The sequence below is a fragment of the Sus scrofa genome, chromosome 3 (genome assembly GCF_054392235.1).
Source record: "Sus scrofa isolate SSC_HxYL_T2T_F1_AM1 chromosome 3, Sscrofa_HxYL_maternal_Yorkshire_Landrace_v2.0, whole genome shotgun sequence".
Lineage (NCBI taxonomy): Eukaryota > Metazoa > Chordata > Mammalia > Artiodactyla > Suidae > Sus > Sus scrofa.
Window position 1 is genome coordinate 2,011,761 of NC_139385.1, and position 19,706 is coordinate 2,031,466.

A 19,706-nucleotide genomic window follows, 5' to 3' on the forward strand; every position below is an offset into this window, starting at 1 on the left:
GTCATGGGGTATAATTCTTTTTATATGTTTTTTGAATTTGATTTGCTAACTTTTGTTGAGAACTTTTGCATCAATCTTCGTGAGAGACGCTGTTGTCTAGTTCTCTTTTCTGGTTGTGCTATTAGGGTCGTGCTGGCTTCACAGAATGAGTGAGGAAGTATTCCCTCTGATCCCGTCTCCCAAAACAGAGCGCAGAGATTGGCGTAACTTCTTCTTTAAATATTTGGTGAATTCACCAGTGGACCTACCTGGGCCTGCTGCTTTTGGTTTGGGTAAGTTATGAATGATTGATTCCATTTCTTTAACAGATAAGATCACCTATTTCTTCTTGTGTGAATTTGGGCAGGTTGTGACTTCCGATGACTTGTTCACGTCGTCTAGGTCATCAGATCTGTGGGCAACGAGTTGTTCCTACTATTCCTTTATTACCCTTGCAGTTACCCTTGCAATTACCTCTCTTTGCTCTCCGGTATCAGTAATTTATATGCTCTTTTCTTAGATGGCCTGGTCAGAGGATTATTGGTTTTATTCATCTTTTCCAGACACCGGATTTTTGGTTTTGTTGATTTTCTCTATTGATTTCCTGTTGTCCAGGTCCTTGATTTCTGTTTTCTTCGCTTTAATTCTTTTCTTTTGTTATCTTTGGAGTTAATTTGCTCTTCTTCTTCTAAATTTCCTAAAGTGAAAACTTAGACCACTCATTTTAGATCTTTCTTCTTTTTTACTATAATCACTCAATGATCTAAATTTCCCTCTAAGCCCTGCTTTAGCTGCACCCCACAAATTTTGTTGTCATGTTTTCATTTTTATTTAGTTCAAAAAAAATGTCGAAATTCCTCCTGAGATTCCTTCTTTGACCCGTGTGTTATTTACAAGCGTGCTGTTTGACCTCCAGTGCTCTGGGATGACTGATCTAGCAGCATTGCCGTCTGCCCTGTGTGTTATTTTTATTTTCTACTCGTTTCCTTTGTCGTTCCTGTTTTTTTTTTTTTTTTCCCTACTCTTTTTCGGTCTTTTGTATACAAATGCTTAAAATTTTTTCTTGTGGTGAAATAGATGTAAAATGATATTCACCATCTTAATCATTTTTAAGTATGTAGTTCAGTTGTGTTAAATAGATTCATAATGCTTTGTAACCATTACCACCACATAGTTCTTTTAATCTTGACAAACAGAAACTTTGGACCCATTAAACACTAACTTTTCATTCTCCCCAGCTTCCAGGCCCTGGCAACCACCATTTTATTTTCTCTCTCTGTGATTCTGAATATTCTAAGTACTTCATATAAATAGAATCATATAGTATTTCTTATTTTTGTAGACTGGCTTCTTTACAACACTTAGTATAGTATCATTAAGGTTCATCTGCTGTAGCATGTGACAGGACTGCCTTTTCAAGGCTGAATAGTATTCCACTGTGTGTATACACGGCATTGTGCTTATCCTTTTATCTGCTGATGGACACCTGGGTTGCTTTCACACTTTAGCTACTGTGAATGATGCTGCTGTAAACATGGGTGTGCAGACACCTCTTCAAGATGCTGCTTTTGGAGTTCCCATCGTGGCTCAGTGGTTAATGAATCCGACTAGGAACCATGAGGTTGCGGGTTTGATCCCTGGCCTTGCTCAGTGGGTTAAGGATCTGGCGTTGCCATGAGCTGTGGTGTAGGTTGCAGATGTGGCTCGGATCCCATGTTGCTGTGGCAGTGGTCTAGGCCGGCGGCTGCAGCTCCAATTTGACCCCTAGCCTGGGAACCTCCATGTGCAGAGAGAGTGGCCCAAGAAATGGCAAAAAGACGGAAAAAAAAAAAAAAAAAAAAAAAAAAAGCTACTGCTTTCAATCCTTTCAATTCCAGAAGTAGAACTGCTGGATTACATGGTAATTTTATTTTTAATTTTTTGATGTGTTGCCATACTGTTTCCCAAAGCTGGCACACCACTGTATAATTCCACAACAGGGCACTGGGGTTCCAATGTCTCTACATCCTCATCAACAGTCTTTTTTTTTTTTTTTTTTTTTGCTTTTTAGGGCCACATCTATGGCATATGGAAGTTCCCAGGCTAGGGGTCGAATTGGAGCTATACCTGCCAGCCACAGCCATGCGAGATCTGAGCCACCATAGCTCAGGCATAACCCACTGAGCGAGGCCAGGGATTGAACCTGTGTCCTCATGGATACTAGTCAGATTCGTTTCTGCTGAGCCACGAAGGGAACTCCCCCCCTCCTTTTTAAATTGTACCCATGCTAATGGGTATGAGGTGGAATCTTACTGAAGCTTCAGTTTGCACTTCTCTGATAATCAGTGATGTTGAGCATCTTTCTGTTTGCTCACTGGCCTTTTGTGTATCTCCTCCTTTGGTCGGTTCAAGTCCTTTGCTTCAGTTTGGGTCAGATGGTTTTGTTGCTGAGTCTGAAGAATTCTCTACATGGTCTGGATATTCATCGCTTATCACATATATGATTGCAAATGTTTTCCAACATTCTGTGGGTTTTCTTTTTTTTTGGCCACACTCACGGCATATGGAAGTTCCTGGGCCAGGGACTGAATCCAAGCCACAGCTGTGACCTACACCACAGCTGCAGCAACGCCAGATCCTTAACCCGCCACGTCACCGAGGGAACTTCTGTGGGTTGCTTTTTCACTCTGCTGATAGCATCCTTTGATGCACGAAATCGCAGAATTTTCATGTAGAATCCGACTGGTCTGCTTTTCGCTTTGTTGCCTCTGCTTTTGGCGTCGTATTTTAGAAATGACTCTGCCAAACCACACATCCTCAAGTTCTGCCCCATGTTTTCTTCTGAGAGTTTCATAGTGTTCAGTCTCACATTTGGATCTACAATCAACTTTGGATCCATTTTTGGTATGTGGTGTTAGGCAAGGGTCTAACTTCAATCTTTTACATGTGAGTTTCTGGTTTTTCCCAGCACTTTTTGTTGAAAAGACTATCCTTTCCCCATAGAGTGGTCTTGGCATCCCTGTCAAAAATCACTTGAACATATAATAAGCGGGGGCTTATTTCCAGGTCCTCTATTGCATCTCATCGGTCACGACGACTGTCTTTATGCAAATACCACACTATTTTGATTACTATAGCTCTGAAGTGAGTTTTGAAATCAGGAAGTTTTTGAATAGGTAATACAGGCACAAAGCACAAAATTCAAGCAGTTTAAAAAATGGGGGGGGGGTGGACACTCGAGAAGTCCGTCTGCCCCTCCACATACCCAGCTCTCCTTTTCACGGGCCACCACTGTGCTAGTTTCTTGGGTTTCTAGGTTTTATTTATTTATTTGTTGTTTATCTATCTTTTTGTCTTTTAGGGCCACACCCGTGGCATATGGAAGTTCCCAGGCTAGAGTCAAATTCAAGCTGCAGCTGCCGGCCTGCACCATAGCCACAGCAACACGGGATCCGAGCTGCATCTGCGACCTACACCATAGCCCATGGCAACGATGGATCCTTAACCCACTGGGTGAGGCCAGGGACAGAACCCGTATCCTCATGGATACTAGCTTGGTTTGTTAACCACTGAGCCACGACGGGAGCACCCTAGGTTTTATTTTAATAGGCTTGATCCAGTTGTCCATTTTGTGGAGTTAACTACACTGCTTCTTTTGTATTTTAAAACCTCATTCGGGGCTAAATATCACCATCTAAGTTGACTGGACCAAGACAGGGCCGTCCTGAACAGTCTCGGAGACTGGGATTTAAGTACCACGTCCTGGAAGATAAAGAGCAGGTAAAGAACAGCGGAGCGGATTGGATGAGCAGTGAGGTCCTGCTGTACAGCCTGGGAACCAGATCGAGTCACTTATGATGGAGCAGGATCACGTGAGAAAAAGAATGCAAATATGTACGTGTGACTGGGTCACCTCGCTGTGCAGTGGGGAATTGACACAACACTGTAAATCGGCTATGATGGAAAAAATGAAAATCATTAAAAAATGTATTTCCAAAAAAAAAAAAAAGAACAGCAGAGAAGAAGAAAGACCACGTGAAAAGGGAGCCTTGACGGCCCGGCCCTCAGGGGACGGCTGTGCCCAGCGTCCCGGGCAGACGAAGCTCTTCGCCAGCTCCGTGTGCCTGTGCAAAGCCCTGGACGCCGAAGGCTCTGTGTCACAGCGAAGCAGCCCTTCTGAAGCGGGCGATGCTCCTGGGAAAGGGCACGGACTATTAAGTCCTGTGCGTGAATCACAGGAGGAGGAACCAGGCTTTCGAGTCCTGTCGGCCGTGGAAGGGACCGCAGGGGTCAGTCAAGGGTCCTCAGCAATTCCTACACAGGCCCCCACACGGACGGCGGGGCCCCCACCCTCAGCTGCTCAGCCCGAGGACCCTGGGGTCGAGGGCCCAGGTCTTCCGTGAGGAAGGTCTACACAGCAGGCTGCACGGCCCCGGGGTTTTCTAGCGCATCACCACATCAGCGGGTTAGGAACTGGGGCTTTGCCACGGACTCGATCGAGCACCCTCCCTGGGACTTCTCGTAGGGACGGTCCCTTTAAAGAAACTGAATAATAACGTGACTTTGCCCTCAATCCTTGTGTGACAGCCTCAAACATCCAAAACGCAGCGGAGCATAAAGAAATAAACCCACATACACGTGCACAACCAGCGGAGATGACGAAACACACGCAGGTTCTATGGCGACGCCTCCTGATCCGGCTGAGCGGCGCGTGGTGCAGATGTGGCCACACAGCTGTCATGCCCTTCGGAGACGTGAGGTTTCTTGTGTCAATGACACCCCAACAGAGCGGTCAGAATTCCTTTTAAGAATGAAACTGTTCTGCTTTTGAAGAACAGGGTATATGTGATACAGTTCGAAAAGAGCGCCTCAAAAGGGACGTGAGTGAACACTTCCAGTTCTACAACGCTGAAAATTGACCTGATACTCGCTCCATACGACTCACGCCCATCTCTGGCAATGCTGGTTGCATACAGCGCCCGCTGGGCAGCTGCTCTGTCGCTTTCCTTTCCCCGGTGCCTCTGCGGCCAGGGCACATCCCCAGACACCGGCGTGGCGGCAGCGCACCTGTGACGCAGCCGGGAGGTGCCCTCCTTTACGAGAAGGACAGCGGGGCTGAGGAGCCTGAGTGCTCGGAGTCAGCGTCAGAGAAGGACAGTGAGGACCTGGCGCTCCCGCTGCCCCCCCTGCTGCCCCCTCCCTCTCCCAGCACCCCCAAGCCTGCCCCAGCTCCGCCTGGTGCCCACAGACTACAGCTGAGTAGAGAAAGGTGCCCGAAGAGGAGGTAGGCGACACAACATCCGAAACGGGAGACCCCGAACGAGAGGGACAAGGAGAGGCAAGAAAAGGCCACTGCGGATCAGACACCAACACCCCAGGCTCTCACGGCCTGGGGAGCAAGCACGAGAGGGGTCGCGCGGGTCACTGCCCACGTCACCCTCCTCTGGGCTCAACACAGCAAGGAGCGATGCCACGACTCCGAAGACAGTCAACGTGAACCGTGTCCCGTTGTGCAGCTTAAGAAACACAATCTTGGAAAAACGCTCTGGAGATGTTGCGAAAATGCCCCAGAACGATGCAAAATGCCCGCTGCCACAGACCACAGTCCAATGGAGCTCCTTTTGGATCAAACATCGCTTAAGGGGTGAGATTAAAGCCTCGCCAAGTTCCAACCAGACCTGCTCACTGCCATCTCAGTGTCCGTGTCGCCAAAGCACCATCTTCCCACCAGCAGCCCGGTTGGCAAGAATGTCCCCATAAAACGGTCACGGACAGAGCGCACGGCCTGCTGTGAAAGAAAATCAGCGTGTGTTTCAAGGAATAAAACCCGTTCGCTAACCAGAGGCTTCTGTGCTGAGTTTTGTTAATATTATACAAGACCTGAAACAGCAGAGGAAGACGCCAAAGAGCAAAGCATCCCCACGCTGTGGCTCATCCGGGCAGAAGGCGGGCTGGACGCGACACCCGCGTCCTCAACGGCCTGCACCTGCCCTCCCTGGCCAACGCAAACCCGGACCGCCCTGCCCCTCTCTCACTGAATTCTGATTTTCTCAAAAGTCATGGGGCTAGGGTCTCTTTTAAAATAAACAATTTCAATGCAACCTAATACTCTGGGCTCAAAACCCTCGAAAAGGAGGGACATCCCATGTTAAGTATGAGGTGTTCTTAGATTAAAGGATGATGCAGATCTGGCAAAGGAGCTGACCACACAATGAAACATGTTTTCTCAGAGAAATGCAGAGGGACGAGGGGCAGGAGGGAGCCCAGGGCTAAGAGGTGGTGCGTGAGGAAGAGGGAGCGGGGACAGGGACCTGGCTAAGAACTGAGCGTCCGAGCCCCCGGCCCCCCTCGTGATGGTATCAGCGGTGGGCCCTTGGGGAGGTAACTGGGTGTGGATGAGGCCATGGGGCCGAGTCCCCACCCTGGGCTCAGTGTCCCTGTGGGAAGAAGGGGGACCAGGGCTCGCTCTCCGCAAGGGCACCAAAAGGGCACCCAGGCGAGCACCCAGAGAGGGCGGCATCCGCACACCAGGAACTGGGCCCCTGCCAAGAACCAGACGTGCTGCCAGCACCGTGGGCTTGGACTCACAGCCTCCAGGACTGTGAGAAATAAGCACCAGCCCGAGGTTCCGTGTCCAGCAGCCCCAGCCGTCCGACAGACACCAGATTCCTCGGGGCAACAGTGCTGTTGGGAAACGCGCCCACTCAGGTGGCAGAGGCTCATAAATAACACGTCTGGAGAGTGCCCTTCGTGGCTCAGTGGTTAACAAACCCGACTAGGAACCATGAGGATGCGGGTTCGACCCCTGGCCTCGCTCAGTGGGTTAAGGATCTGCTGTTGCCGTGAGCTGTGGTGCAGGTCGCAGACACGGCTCAGATCCCGTCCGTGTGGCTGTGGCTGTGGTGTAGACCTGCAGCTGCAGCACCAATTTGACCCCTAGCCTGGGAACTTCCATATGCCGCAGGCACGGCCCTAAAAGCAAAAAGCAAAAAAAAAAAAAATAAAAAGAAAGAAAAGCCCCAAAACAAAACCACACAACTCTGGTCTACTTTCAAACCTGCAACTTGCAAAACAGAGAAAGTTAATAAACACTTTTGAGGGGCTCCTAGTGGTCCTAGCAAAGATGCTTCCCAACCTCGGAGGACGAGGAGACTTCCAGTCTCCTGGCCTGTGTGTTAAGCCTCGGCTGCCTTCCCCTGAGTCCCTTGGGGACATGCGCTCACGCCCTCTCGCTCGCGTGTGTTCACACACACACACACACACACACACCCTACGGCACCCGAACCTTCCCACGACTCACTCGGACCCACCTGCTCAACTGCTAACACCCATCTGCTGGAAAGGTCTAGTGCCAACAGACTCAACAAAGACAAAGGCACATTTCACCAAAATTTAAAAAAAAAAAAAAAAAAAAAGGCCCAACAACCAACCATTTCGACCGGCTCTAACGGGACACTCTCAGAAAAGCTTTTTTAAAGGCAGCCAGAATAGAGCGACCCTTGCTTTTTCCAGATGCCTCCTCTGTGACCGTTAACTAAGTGCTCAGATTCTGACGGCGACTTCTGGGTTTTAGGGGGCATCCGAAATTTAAGCGGGAGGTCCAAACGAAAATGAGCCAGAAGAAAGTCAGCCTCCAGGCCAGAGTCGGTGGACTCCGAGAAAAACAATTCCCTCCCACTTGACTCTGCCTCAAAAATGGGTTGACATCATCAGCCCTCAGGGGATTGCAAATCAAAACCACAATGAGAAAAACAAAACAAAGCCGGGGGACTCACACTTCCGATTTCAAAACTACTACAAAATTACGGTAATTCAAACAGTGTGTTACTGACATAAGAACAGATATATCAACCAACAGAACAGAGGTAAGATCCAGAAACGAGGCTTGAACGACCAGCTGATTTTCGTCAAAGGTGCCAAGGCCGCTCGACGGGGACAGGATAGATGGTCAACCCCGAGCGCCAGGACAACCCACGTCCACGCAAGAGAAGGAGGCGGGACCCTCCTCTCTCCGCACGCAGACATTCCAGGTGGATCGACAGCCAGACGCAACCCAACAACGCAGGTGTGAGAGGAAGCGCGGGGGGGACCTTCCTGATCTTGGATTTGGCGATGAGTTCTTAGATTTGACACCCAAAGCATGACCAACAAAAGGAAAGACACAACCAAACAAACACACCCAGATTAAATTAGTTTCCATTCGTTCTTGTTTCAAACCCGCCATCTGGAACCGCCTCCCTCTTGCTCCCAGGGTGGCCCTTTCAGTTCCCTGAGGGAGGAATTTGACGGCGGTCAACCTTCTGCCTGAAAATGGCCCCCTTTGCCGTCAGTTGCCCAGACCGCGCTCCATCAGGCTGCTCTCAGGGACGCCAGCTCAGAGGATCCCTCGCTTTTTCCGGCTGCTGCCGTCGCTTTCAGGAAGAAAGCCGTCAAACTGCCGCGACTCCAAGTTCACCTCTTCCTTTCTCCGGAGCTTCTTTCCAGATTTTCCCTGGCGAGTTCCTGTTATGGCGTCGCACAAACAAACCCAGCTAGTATCCATGTGGGTGCAGGTTCCATCCCTGGCTTCAATCAGGGGTTCGGGACTCTGGCGTTGCCGTGAGCTGGGGTGTAGGTCACAGATGAGGCTCGGATCCCGCATTGCCGTGGCTGTGGTGCAGGCCAGCGGCTGCAGCTCCGAGATGACCTCTGGTCTGGAAGCTTCCGTATGCCTCGGGTGCATCCATCAAAACAAAACCAAAAATTTCTGTCTTCAATTTTCCGTAGTTTTGTTACGATCTAGTTACACCTTCTTTATTATTATTACAATCTTGCCTGGAATTCATTGGGACTCTTGCCCCTGAGGTGTGATACACGCTGTCAGCCACACGTTACCTGTGCAAACACCCCAGCCTTCTGCCTTCCTCGGAGTCCTGCGTAAGTGGGCGTCAGACTTTCTCACGCCCTCCTCCATGTCTCTCAACCTGACTTGTGTATTTTCCCTGCTTCTGTTGCTCTGTTCAGCATTCTCAATGCTTCCTTCCAATATTTCTTTTACGCTATGAATACTCTCTTTTATGGGGTACAAACTACTGAGTATTTTGATTCTTGTATTCTTCAATTCTAGAAGTTCTAGTTTGTTCTTTTAAAATGTTACACCACTTTTAGGGACGTTCCTGTTTTTCTAAAGACATTTTCTAACTTTTCTTTATACACATATAAAGTTATACGTGAACAGATGTGGTTTTTTTTTTTTTTCTTTTTATTTAGGGCCGCTCCCACGGCATAGGGAGGTTCCCAGGCTAGGGGTCGAATCAGAGCTGTAGCTGCCAGCCTACACCACAGCCACAGCCACAGCAACGTGGGATCCAAGCCCCATCTGCGACCCACACCACAGCTCAGGGTAATGCTGGATCCCCAACCCACTGAGCGAGGCTGGGGACCGAACCCGAAACCCCATGGTCCCCAAGTCTGATTTGTTTCCGCTGCGCCAGGACGGGAACTCCAACAGAGGTGCTTTAAAATCTGTGTCTGGCAAATCTAACACTGGAAGACTGGATTTATTTCTGCTGTTTGTTCTTTCTTCCAATTGCGGGCATCGTGCCTTTCTCCTTGGGACAGGGCTCTCTCTGTGATGCCCTCTGTCCTTAGAAACGTCGTTTGTCGGGACGCTCCCTGGCTTAGGATTCCAGTGTCTTTTCCAGGGAGGGCTTCCAGTTTCTCCTTGGGCACACAACCTGTCCCCACCTGTCTGCAGTCACTTTAACTGGCTTTAGAGTGCTGGGGTTCGTGAACTGCTCTTGTAAATGCAGGCGGCAGGGGAGCCAGCCCACAGGCGGGGTTTCATTTGCCTCGTCCCCTGCCCTGTCCTGGCTCAGCAGCCAAGCAAGGCTCTCCTTCCCCCTCTCTCGTGGGTTTACTTTTGGCTCGTGGTCACCTTCTGAGGTCAGCTTATTAGGACAGAGTCTCCTGCAGATTCTTCAACCCTAAAGATCTTCAATTTCCACCTCTTTTGAGACTCTGAAAAATCTGTCAAACGTTGCAGCTCATGGAGTTCCCTGGTGGCTCAGAGGGTTAAGGATCCGGAATCGCTGTTGCTGTGGCACGGGTGTGATCCCTGGCCTGGGAACATCCGCGTGCCAAAGGCGTGGCCAAAACGCCCCCGAAACAGAAAACACTGACGCTCAGGTTCACGGCTTCGACCACCAACTGCCTCAGCGAAAAACAGCTGCTCAGCATCTGCTGCTCTCGAGGTTCGACTCTCCCTTGGGGTTCGGCCTGGGACGCCTCACAATCTTGCCAGAGTTGAGACGCTCTCGCCAGGTGATTTTTAGCATTTTATCCAGCACTTAAAATTCTTTTCAGCAGAATTCTCCAGACAACCAGTCCCCGGAAACGAGAAGCCAGAAATCTCACCATCGCTGCTTGAGGAGACATTGCCCGGACGCCGCCAGAGCAGGGGGCACCTGACGTTTTCACACAAACTGGGACCCTGAATGGCCTTATGCTCCTGCCGCCTGCGTGTACGATGGGCCCCCTTGCCTCGGACTCTGTCAGCCGTGCACGCCAGTGACCACCACCAACGAACCCACAAAAAAGGACCCCTGTACTGTTTCCTGTGCCTTTCCAGGGTCAGAAGCCAGGCTGGTCGTCCTTTCTTCTTTCACGCAGCCTTGTGTCCCAAGAGCTCCCTCAGGAAGCCTGCGGCGGCCTTAAAACATTCCCTTCACAGCTTAGAAATACCTGTTACATGTGGCGATTTTTTCCTAATTTGTTATTTGCCTTTTAACCGTGTTTACGCTGACTCTCCCATTCCAAAGCTAAAAAAGTTTACTTGGCCAAAGCCATTTTTCTTCTCCTTTGGGTTTCTAGCCTTGTTATCACGCAAAATATTCCATTATTATTTCCACTACAGATCATACTTCCTCCACCCTGGGCCATGATGCCACTGCCTTACAAACTTGCAGAGGTAAAGTTTGTTTATTTATTTATTCATTCATTTATTTATTTTTTCATTCACTTATTTGTGTGTGTGTGTGTGCGTGCGCATGTTTTTTTTAGGGCTGCACCCCCAGCATATGGAGGTTCCCAGGCTAGGGGTCCAATTGGAGCAGTAGCTGCTGGCCTGCACCACAGCCACAGCCACAGCCACGTGGGTGGGACCCAATCCGTGTCTTCGACCTACACCACAGCTCACGCCAATGCCGGATCCTTAACCCACGGAGCGAGGCCAGGGATCCAACCCACATCCTCATGGTTCCTAGTCGGGTTTGTTAACCACTGAGCCACAACGGGAACTCCGAGGAAAAGCTATACAGCAACGTCTTCCACAAGCATCTACGTTAAAATGCACACGTTCATTTTTTAAGGAAGAGGTTTTGTGAAGCACGTGCACACAAGGCTCTGTGATTAACGGCACGAAGGGAAAGGCCGACGTTCTGAGCAGAACACCCGCGTTTCTCACCCGCACAGGATCCAAGAGCAGCAAACACCTCGGCTTCCTGCTCCGGCATCCTTGGACGGGAGCCGCCCCGGGGGAGAGCCAAGAGCGCCCCCTCTCCGGAGCCGGGGCCGGGACCCAGACGCGCCGCCAAGGGCCACTCCAAGTCTCGTATCCGCATCTTGGCCGGCCGAGCACCAGCTTCGTCACCTTCGTCACCCGGGCAAGTGTCTTCCACCTCCAGGCCTCGGGCCGTCCCATCATCAAAGAGGGTTTGGTTCGAGGGTGTCTCAAGTCCCTCTGACCTTAAGGGCGAGTTTTAAGAAGACCGAGATGTTCCCCTGTGGCTCACACGGGCCAAGTCCATTTCGTCTCAGAGTTAAAAACTCACACTGACCAACCCAAAGACAGAAAGTAATTTCTGGTAACGCCATTTCTCCTAGAAATCACTCCCTAATTGCTGACCTTTCTGACAGATAAAAACATGCATTCTTCACATCCACGTGTCCACCTGTCTCTGCGTCTAACTGCACGTGTCCCTTTATGTGGTCTGTCTGTCTCTCTGACTACAGTTAGATGGAAACTGGGGCACCTCCACGCCGTGGAATACGACTCGGAAATAAGAGGACAGTCTACTGCCACGGCAACAACCTGGAGGCATCTCGGGGGCGCGGACACACGTCGACCTCGCGGTCACCTGCCATACGACTCTGTTTACACCGCAGTTCCCGGGAGGGGAGGCCCAAGCGGGGGCTGTCAGGGTGCGGGAGGGTGCAGGGAGGGCAGGCTCGCCCGAGGAGGGCGGCGGGAGGGGGTCTCTGCGGCGCCCGACCGCAGGGGGGGTTACGCACATCGCCCATGTGGTGACGTGACACAGAACCACTCACACCCTGTACCAACGTCAGGTTCGTGGTTCTCACAGCAGACCGCAGTGCCCAAGATGGAACTTAACCGCTGCGGGCACGGGGCAGAACGTGACGGACCTCGTTGCCCGTCCTTGCAACCTCCTGTGAATCCTTAATTATTTCAAAAGAAAAAGGTTTTTTTTCAAGGTGTTAGAAAAAATGAGCCCCTAGTGACCGACCAGCACAAATCAAGGGACACTTGTTCCCAACAGAAAAAGAGGAGCCCAGGGTCTCAAGAGCACATCACGAAGAGAATAAACGTAAATGGGTAATGAACCCATGAAGAGAACTCAGCACCGGGGCATCCGTCACTTCGCGGCCGGTAGGAACCCGAGGAGAAGAGGAAAGCCAGCACGGCCGAGGCGAGGAGAAGCCCCACACACGGCTGGCGAAGGCGGCTGCTAGGGCTGTAAGGCGGTGCTGTTGGCTGGCCCCAGTTTTCACCATTAAACCACAATCAAACGCGAACTCAAGACCTGTGAGCTCAACTAGTCCCCAGCCAGCCCCAGGGGGCAGGGGTCTCGGGGAAAGCCTGGGTCAGGTGTCCTGGCGGAGAGCACGGACGTCGAGAAGAGGCAGCCAGATGTGTGTGCACGGCGGGCACGGCGGGCAGGGGCTGGTTCCGCGTGCTCTGGGCTCAGGGGGCTGGCCTGGGAGCCACCCTCAACGGGGACAATGGGCTCGCCTCCAGTGGACGGCGTTTAAAAGAGAAATAGGAACTCCCTGCAGAACAGGTCCTGACTCACAGACGCTGAAAACCCTGACGGTTTCCAAACGAGACAGTTCGAGGGTGGGGGGTGCGCTGGGGGTGTGGGATGGAAATCCTGTAAAATTGGATTGTGATGATCATTGTACAACTACAAATGTAATACATTCATTGAGTAAAAAAAAAAAAAAAAAAAAAAGATAAATAAAATACCAGGCTCACTCTCGACCGCAAGGCTGATGCTGAGGGGATCCTCGAGCTGGACCGCCAGCGACAGAGACAAGACCCCTCTCTGGCTCTAAGATACGCAGCCCTGATGCCTCCCACGGCTGCCCTGGAGCCACCATCCATCACCTGTCACCTAGGTGACCGCAAAAGCCTCCACAGGGCCTCCCAGTTTCTACCATCCGTGCAGCTGCCCACGTGACCCAACGAGACTGTAAACCAAGCCGGATCATTCCTCTGCTCAAAGCCAGTCCTGCCAGGGCCCCTCCGGTGCCTCCGAGCCCCTCTGCTCTGCAGACCCGTCCCTCTCACCGCATGGGCTCACAAGGGGACAACGCCTGCTCCCACCCGGGGCCTTTGCTGCTCAGGGCTGGAACCCGTCCCGCCCTCTTCCCGTCTCCTTCAGAGCCGCTCTCCAAACACAGAGGCTCCAGCGGTACGCCATGCGTGCTGCTGCCACGGCTGGGGGTCTTGCCCACTGCCCAGGTTCTCGACACCCGTCCGCCTGCAGGGAGGAGGAGCAGCCGGGCGGTGGAGGGCGCGACCCACGGCGGCACCGGCCAGAGAGAGCAGGAAATGCAGCCTGGCCCCGGGGCCACCAGGATGCAGCCCCGCCTCCCCCAACACTCAGGCTGGGGCCTGCCCCTCGCCCACGACTCATTTATTCACTGTCTGTCTCCTCCCGTCACAAAGTCAGCTCCACACAGGCTGGGAGTTGTTTGGGTGGTTGGATGCTGCTATTTCCCTCGATTTGTAAGAGTGCCTGACACGCGGTGGCTGCTCTGCAAACATTTGCCGAATGAACGAATTCCACAAAATGAAAAAGACACCCCGGACCGAAAGCACCGCTGCGCAGTGTCACCGTCGGCCCACCAGTAACGCTGCGCAGAGCGAGGCGCCCGCTCCACATGCAGCAGCCCCGCCGTCGCAGAGGCAGCAGCTCCCAAAGCGGCCCCGGCCCAGCAGCCAGCCCGGCCCCCCGTCCCCGCAGGGGCCCTGGGCCCAAGCTCCAGCGCACGCGTGGGAGGACGGGCCCGACGCCGGTGGCACCAAGTGGCCCTCAGAGGCGGGCTCTCCTTCCGCCCCTCCTCCTGCCTGGGGGACCCGCCTGCCGGCCACGTCTGGGGAGAGGAGCCGGGCAGGAGGAAGGGGAAGGGTCTGGACAGAAACTCACCGTGTCATCCATCTGCCGTGTGTCCGGGAAAAGGAGGAGTCATGGCAGCTTTGGCTTTTCCATCCCAGGCAACCACAGCTACAGTAACAGGGCGGACGGACGCCCAGGAACACTCGCCACCTGCCGCCAATGGCGGGAGAGCACATCACTTCCAAGCAGAAAGACTCTTTGAAACGTTCCAGACGGCACCACAAGAAAAGCAGCGGCTAAAGGCAGCGTCCCATTCCACTTTCCGGGGGTTTTCCTGTCTCCCCCGACCTGAGCCTTGGATTAGAGTCTTTAAAAAGTCAAGCCCATAGAGATCTTTGTAGCAGAAGAAAGCGCAAAAGGGTCGCCACCAACGGGTGGGCCTGGGGAAAGCTCAGGGCTGGCAGAGACCCTCGGCCCTCTCGGCACCTCCCGAGACACGGTGGAAAGCGCTGTTATCCCAGGCCAATGGGCATCAACCCCCCACGTGCCAAACATGCTGCTACTTCAGGTCTCATCAACCGGCGACCGGGAACCTCTTCCCCGGGCAGCTGAAAGGAACCGCCAAAACCTCGAGAGAGGAGACTTCTTTCCTAGCAGGACGGGGTGCTGGGCACAGAAGATGCCCCAACTGCCTGTTCACTGTATGTCACCGTTTCCTGTGGCCTCAGAGAAAGTCACAGAAAGTTACTGTGGCTGCACATCACCTCCTCTTGCATTCAGCCCCGGGCCCTGGTGTCTCGACAGCTCACGAAGAGAGCTCGGGGGAAGGACGTTTGAAACCCAGTTACAGTCACACCAGCAAAAGCACAGGCACGTTTGCAAAGGACCGTCAGGTAACCTGTGGTGTCCAGCCTTTCTGGAAAGCGACTGGTTCGTTCCTTTTTTCTACAATGATGTAACCCCCACCTGGCACAGGCCGAGGTGTGTTTCTGGGAGGAGAAGGAGAAGCTGGGCCAGTGCTTGAGCCCCGAGCTTCACCAAAGAAACATTCCAAGCCTGAGAACTTGCAGACGGTGCTTCTCCAGCCCTGAAGCACATCCGCGGGGTGACGGGTGGGCGAGGACCCCAGGCAGTGTGGACACGGACCACAACTCCCGAGCTGATGCAGTTATCCCGGAGTCATGCTGGAGCCCCGACGGCACAGCATAGGCGGGTTTTATGTTAGGAGCTGGGCAAGTCATTCCTGATTCCTTTTATAGTTAGCACGTTACTCACCTGGCCGCAGGGTAATTTTCCTCTTGAAACCTCACAGGCGTTGGGTCTGAGGCAGCAGCCGCCACACACACAGCCGTGATGGATAACTCCCTCCACATCCAAAATGCAGCCTCGCCTCTGGCCTTTTCTAGAAATCTCTGGTAACATCACCAAGACTCAGTGCTTCTGAACCCAACAGAAAAAAAGAGTCTCTGCAATAAGCAGAATCACCTGACTTCCAAAAATCAGGAAATATGTGCCGTCAACCAAACTCCCGGCTCTGAGCTCAGTCTCGAACCCCATCTTACAAAGTCCAAAGGATGCAGAAACGTCCGAGAAAGCGTGACCCTGTCGCGGGAACTGGAAGGCAGTGAAAAAGGACCCCACAGTCCAGGGAACTTGCTTAACATCCCAGAATCGGGAAGCAAGAAGCAGCGGAGGAGAGGCGTCCTCTCTGTGTGTGTGAACGGGGTCTCTGCAAAGCCCCCAAACGTCTGGCTGAGCAAATGCTCTGTGGCCAGGCAGGAAGACATGACGAGAGGACTCCAGCAGAGGTACCAACCGCCCTGGCACCTGCCCGACCCTCTAGGCAAAGAGGCAGCTCATCTGCAGTGACGGCAAGTTGCTCAGCGCAGCCGACCGGCTGCAGTTTCCAGCACGGCCCTGGAGAGCAGAGAGCGGCGCACACAGCGTGTCTGGAGGGCAGTTAACTGGGTAACGAGCAAAGGGCTGTGCAGAGGAGCGGCAGCGGTGGCTCCCAGGACGAAGGCACGGCCCACCCCCGGCTCGAGCCAGCCCCTCCCTGCTCCAGGAGGCCCTGGGCGCCACTTAGGCTTTCTGCTACCCCCACCCTGCACCTAGGAAGAGCCAGGCCAGACCTGACCCCCCGGCGGGGCGGGGGTGGAGCCAAGGAAGAGGCAGAGCGGCCGGTTCCCAGCGCACACAAGCTCCCGCCTCGCCCGCTGTCCGGACTTAGCTTCCAGCCACTCAAGGCCCTTTCCTGCTGCGGGCAGCGTGACCTGGGACTCCTCTAACCTGCACACAAAAGCGGCCCAGCTTCCCGCGGGCAGCACCGCTGCTTGGGCGGTGCCGAGGTCCCGCACCCCTCGAGCAAGGCTGCCTCTGCGACCTCACCCCCAGCAGGGCCCCCGGGTCACTTCCACTCATCTTTAGAAACCTCCTCCAAGAACAACTCCCTGCCTCTGTCGGGCGGAATCGCCTGCTTCCCCCCTTAGCCCCGGTGCAGCCAGGTATTCCGGGTGACACTTCTCGGCGCATTTTTAGGCAATTATGTGCTTGTGTCTTTGCCACAGCAGATTTCTGAGAAGGCTGAACGGGACCTCAGCAGAGTGCCTGGCACGCAGAAAAGGCCAAGTGACACAACACCCAGCAGACCGCCTGGCAAGGAGGCCCACGGTGTACACACCCACGGCCACGGTCGGTGCCGCAGTCACACACAGGCTGCCGGTCTAGAACCCGGCCCCAGCTCCAACGGTGGGAGAGAGCCGCTACGTCACGGAAACGCTGCCCAGGTGCTGCAGGATAAGCACGTTCCTTAATAATTCGCCAGATGTCTTTAAAAAATTCAAAATTCTCTTGTATCAGCAGGAGGGCACACAGACACCACTCCGCTCAGCCTCCCTGTGCAGACCCCGTCTGTCGCGTGTTCTGCTCTTCCTCCCTCGGAGCGTTCAGGCAGCGGAGGCCTCACCCGGCAAGGTCACCTCCCGGCCTTTGCTCACGAAGCCAGAGAAGGGCTCCCCGATCCGGGCGCTGGATGACAGCGGACACGCGTGAACACGCGGGGACCGGGGCCTGGAGAGGAGGACGAGGCTTCTCCCTTTGGGGACGGGCAGGGTCCCGCCTCCTCTAGGCAGGACACGCCTCGCGGTTTAAACACCGACGGTGGATGAGGACCCTTGTCAGGTCCGCGCCTCCTCAGAGTCAGGCTGCGGGGGCACGCGGTGAGCACGCCGGGGGGACCGGCTCACCTCGCGCCTCCTTCCCCTGATCACACGGGCTGAGGTCCAGGCTAAAGGCTCTGTGGGGACAGGCGCCTTTTCCAGGACACAGGAGGCGCTCCACAAACGTCCACTGAGCAAACGACTACAGAGAGAAACGCGCGGACGGGCCTCGCAGGCAGACCCGTCCCTCACTGTGGCTGCTGAGAGAGAGGGCGGCAGGCAAGCCACGGCCTCGCCGGGCTCATTTCCCATCTGCGGCGTGTCGAGGGCTGGACGGCCCAGCCAGGAGGGCTCTTCCTGCCCCAGAACGCAGTGCCCGGCGGCGGGGGGCGCAGACACAGAGGTCTGACCAAGCGCCCCACCCCGCGGACGGCCTGGACGCACTGATGTCCTGCGCACACCCCGTAATAAGCGGCTCTGGCTCTTTCTAGTTCCTTCTTCAGTAAGTTCCCAACTGGGAACGGCCATTTCCACCCAAGCCCGGGACGGACTGGCACCTCCCTTCCCAGACCATTCGCGTTGATGGGGGCAGGGGGCCGAAACCCCCGTGCCGCACTTGGACGGCCTGCATTCCCCGGCTGGGGCTGCCCCTCCCGCCCGAGAAGATCAAACCTTCCTTTCTCGGCAACTGCATCTTCGGTACGCTTTGCGTCTTTCACTTTAATCTTTAAAGTTCACTTGAGATGCATGTGCACGTGAAAGGGTGATAAAAATGTCACCCACCAATAGACATTAAAATTAGTAGCAGGCAAAAGCTGGACGAGAAATAGGATATTTGCTTGGGCTCTAAGCCCCCCGCCCCCAGTACTTATTACCAACAGAGCAGAGGGTAACTGCACGGAGAAACCCGGCAAACACCACCCTCACTGAGGGGTCGGGCTCTGGTCACCAGGACTGGGCAGGCGGAGAGCACGCGCCCGAGAGGACACACGGAGTGGACACCACAACGCATCCGTGGCTTTCTTGCCAACATCTCATTCTAGTGACGAGAAAACACCTGGCAAATTCAAAGAGGGACTTTCTGCAGAAGGACTGACCGGGGCTCGTTCAAAATGTCAAGGTCACGAACACCCACGAGCCCAGGGGCGGCCAAGAGCGCGTGGAAGCTGAGCTGCAAGGAGGAGCAGGGCCTGAGCAGAAGCCCTCGCGTAAGCGATAAAAAGACACCTGACCCACCAGAGAAACTGGCCAAAGACGGAGAGGCATCTCCCAGAGAGGAAGCACACAGAGCCTGACACTCAGGGAAATTTCGACAAACACTTAAGGAGATACTTCAAACAGTCTGCAGTCCGCCAGCAGCGAAGACGGGGGAGGTGCGCGCGGGCGGAGCTTCTCGGCTGCTCGAGACGCAGACGAACAGCACACGCGCCGCAGAAAACCACCCGCCCAACCGCCCGCCGATCCGGGGGCGCCTGCGCCCACCACCCCCTCCCCGGACTTCGTCCCAGAGAGCCCGGAACAGGTGCATCTGGGGACGCGCATTTGTGACGGCCCCATGCGGAGGGTGACTCCCAGGTGGACCCGCGGAGGAGGCCGGCACCTGCGGGCCACCCGAAGCGGCGGCGGCGGCGTGGAAGGAACAGCCCAGGAACGCGTCCCAGGGCACGGGGAGGAAAACGCGCATCGCAGGGCAAGACACACGGGATGAAACCACTGACACGAAGCTTAAACCAGCTGACTCAAGACTCCACGACTGAAACCCGACGACAGCCCGTGGCAACACCGTACAGACGGGCCAGAGACGGGCGACTTCGGCGCGGGACCAGCTCTCGGGCAAAGGGGCAGGGAGGCCAGCGGGGTCTCTGGCCCCCGGGGCTGCCGCCACCTCTACTCAGGTTGCAGGAGAAACCAGGTCCGTTTCTTCACATGCAGTTCATGCGGACGGACACTGAGAATGCAGAGCGGCTACACACCCCACATTTCCCGTTTAGAGACTCACACCCTAAATGGGACGGAGCAGTGAAGCGGACTGGGCTGCTTGAAACTTTCAGACCTGAAGACGAAACGAAAGAATCCCGAGGGAACAAGTCCGACGGGGTCCGATTAGCTTCCCGGGCGTCCATCTGAAAACCTGACTTGCCAGGCGGGATCCATACCTTACAAGCTGGAAAGCGGCCGGAAGGAAGCGTCAATTTCCCACCACGAGCAAGATCTAGAAAACACGAGCTCCTTGGGTGACACCCACACGGAC

At 54.1% G+C, this 19,706-nt stretch overlaps 1 protein-coding gene and 2 long non-coding RNA genes across 7 annotated transcripts in view; 1 reads left to right on the forward strand and 2 right to left on the reverse strand.

Moving 5' to 3' along the window:
- The window catches only part of LOC146404319 (uncharacterized), a 22,891-nt gene extending 16,835 nt beyond the window's left edge, over nucleotides 1-6,056 (forward strand). Inside the window, exons 3-4 of the long non-coding RNA XR_014839594.1 lie at nucleotides 126-272; nucleotides 4,546-6,056. This is a non-coding gene — a long non-coding RNA (uncharacterized LOC146404319). The remainder of the gene's footprint in view (nucleotides 1-125; nucleotides 273-4,545) is intronic.
- GNA12 (G protein subunit alpha 12) overlaps nucleotides 1-19,706 on the reverse strand; it is a 106,704-nt gene that overhangs the window by 39,775 nt on the left and 47,223 nt on the right. The gene's annotated exons all lie outside the window — the stretch shown is intronic.
- LOC146404320 (uncharacterized) lies at nucleotides 2,491-19,600 on the reverse strand. The gene is made up of 2 exons (XR_014839595.1): nucleotides 7,016-19,600; nucleotides 2,491-6,899 (listed from the first exon to the last, which is right to left on the reverse strand). It is a non-coding gene; the product is annotated as an uncharacterized LOC146404320 (long non-coding RNA).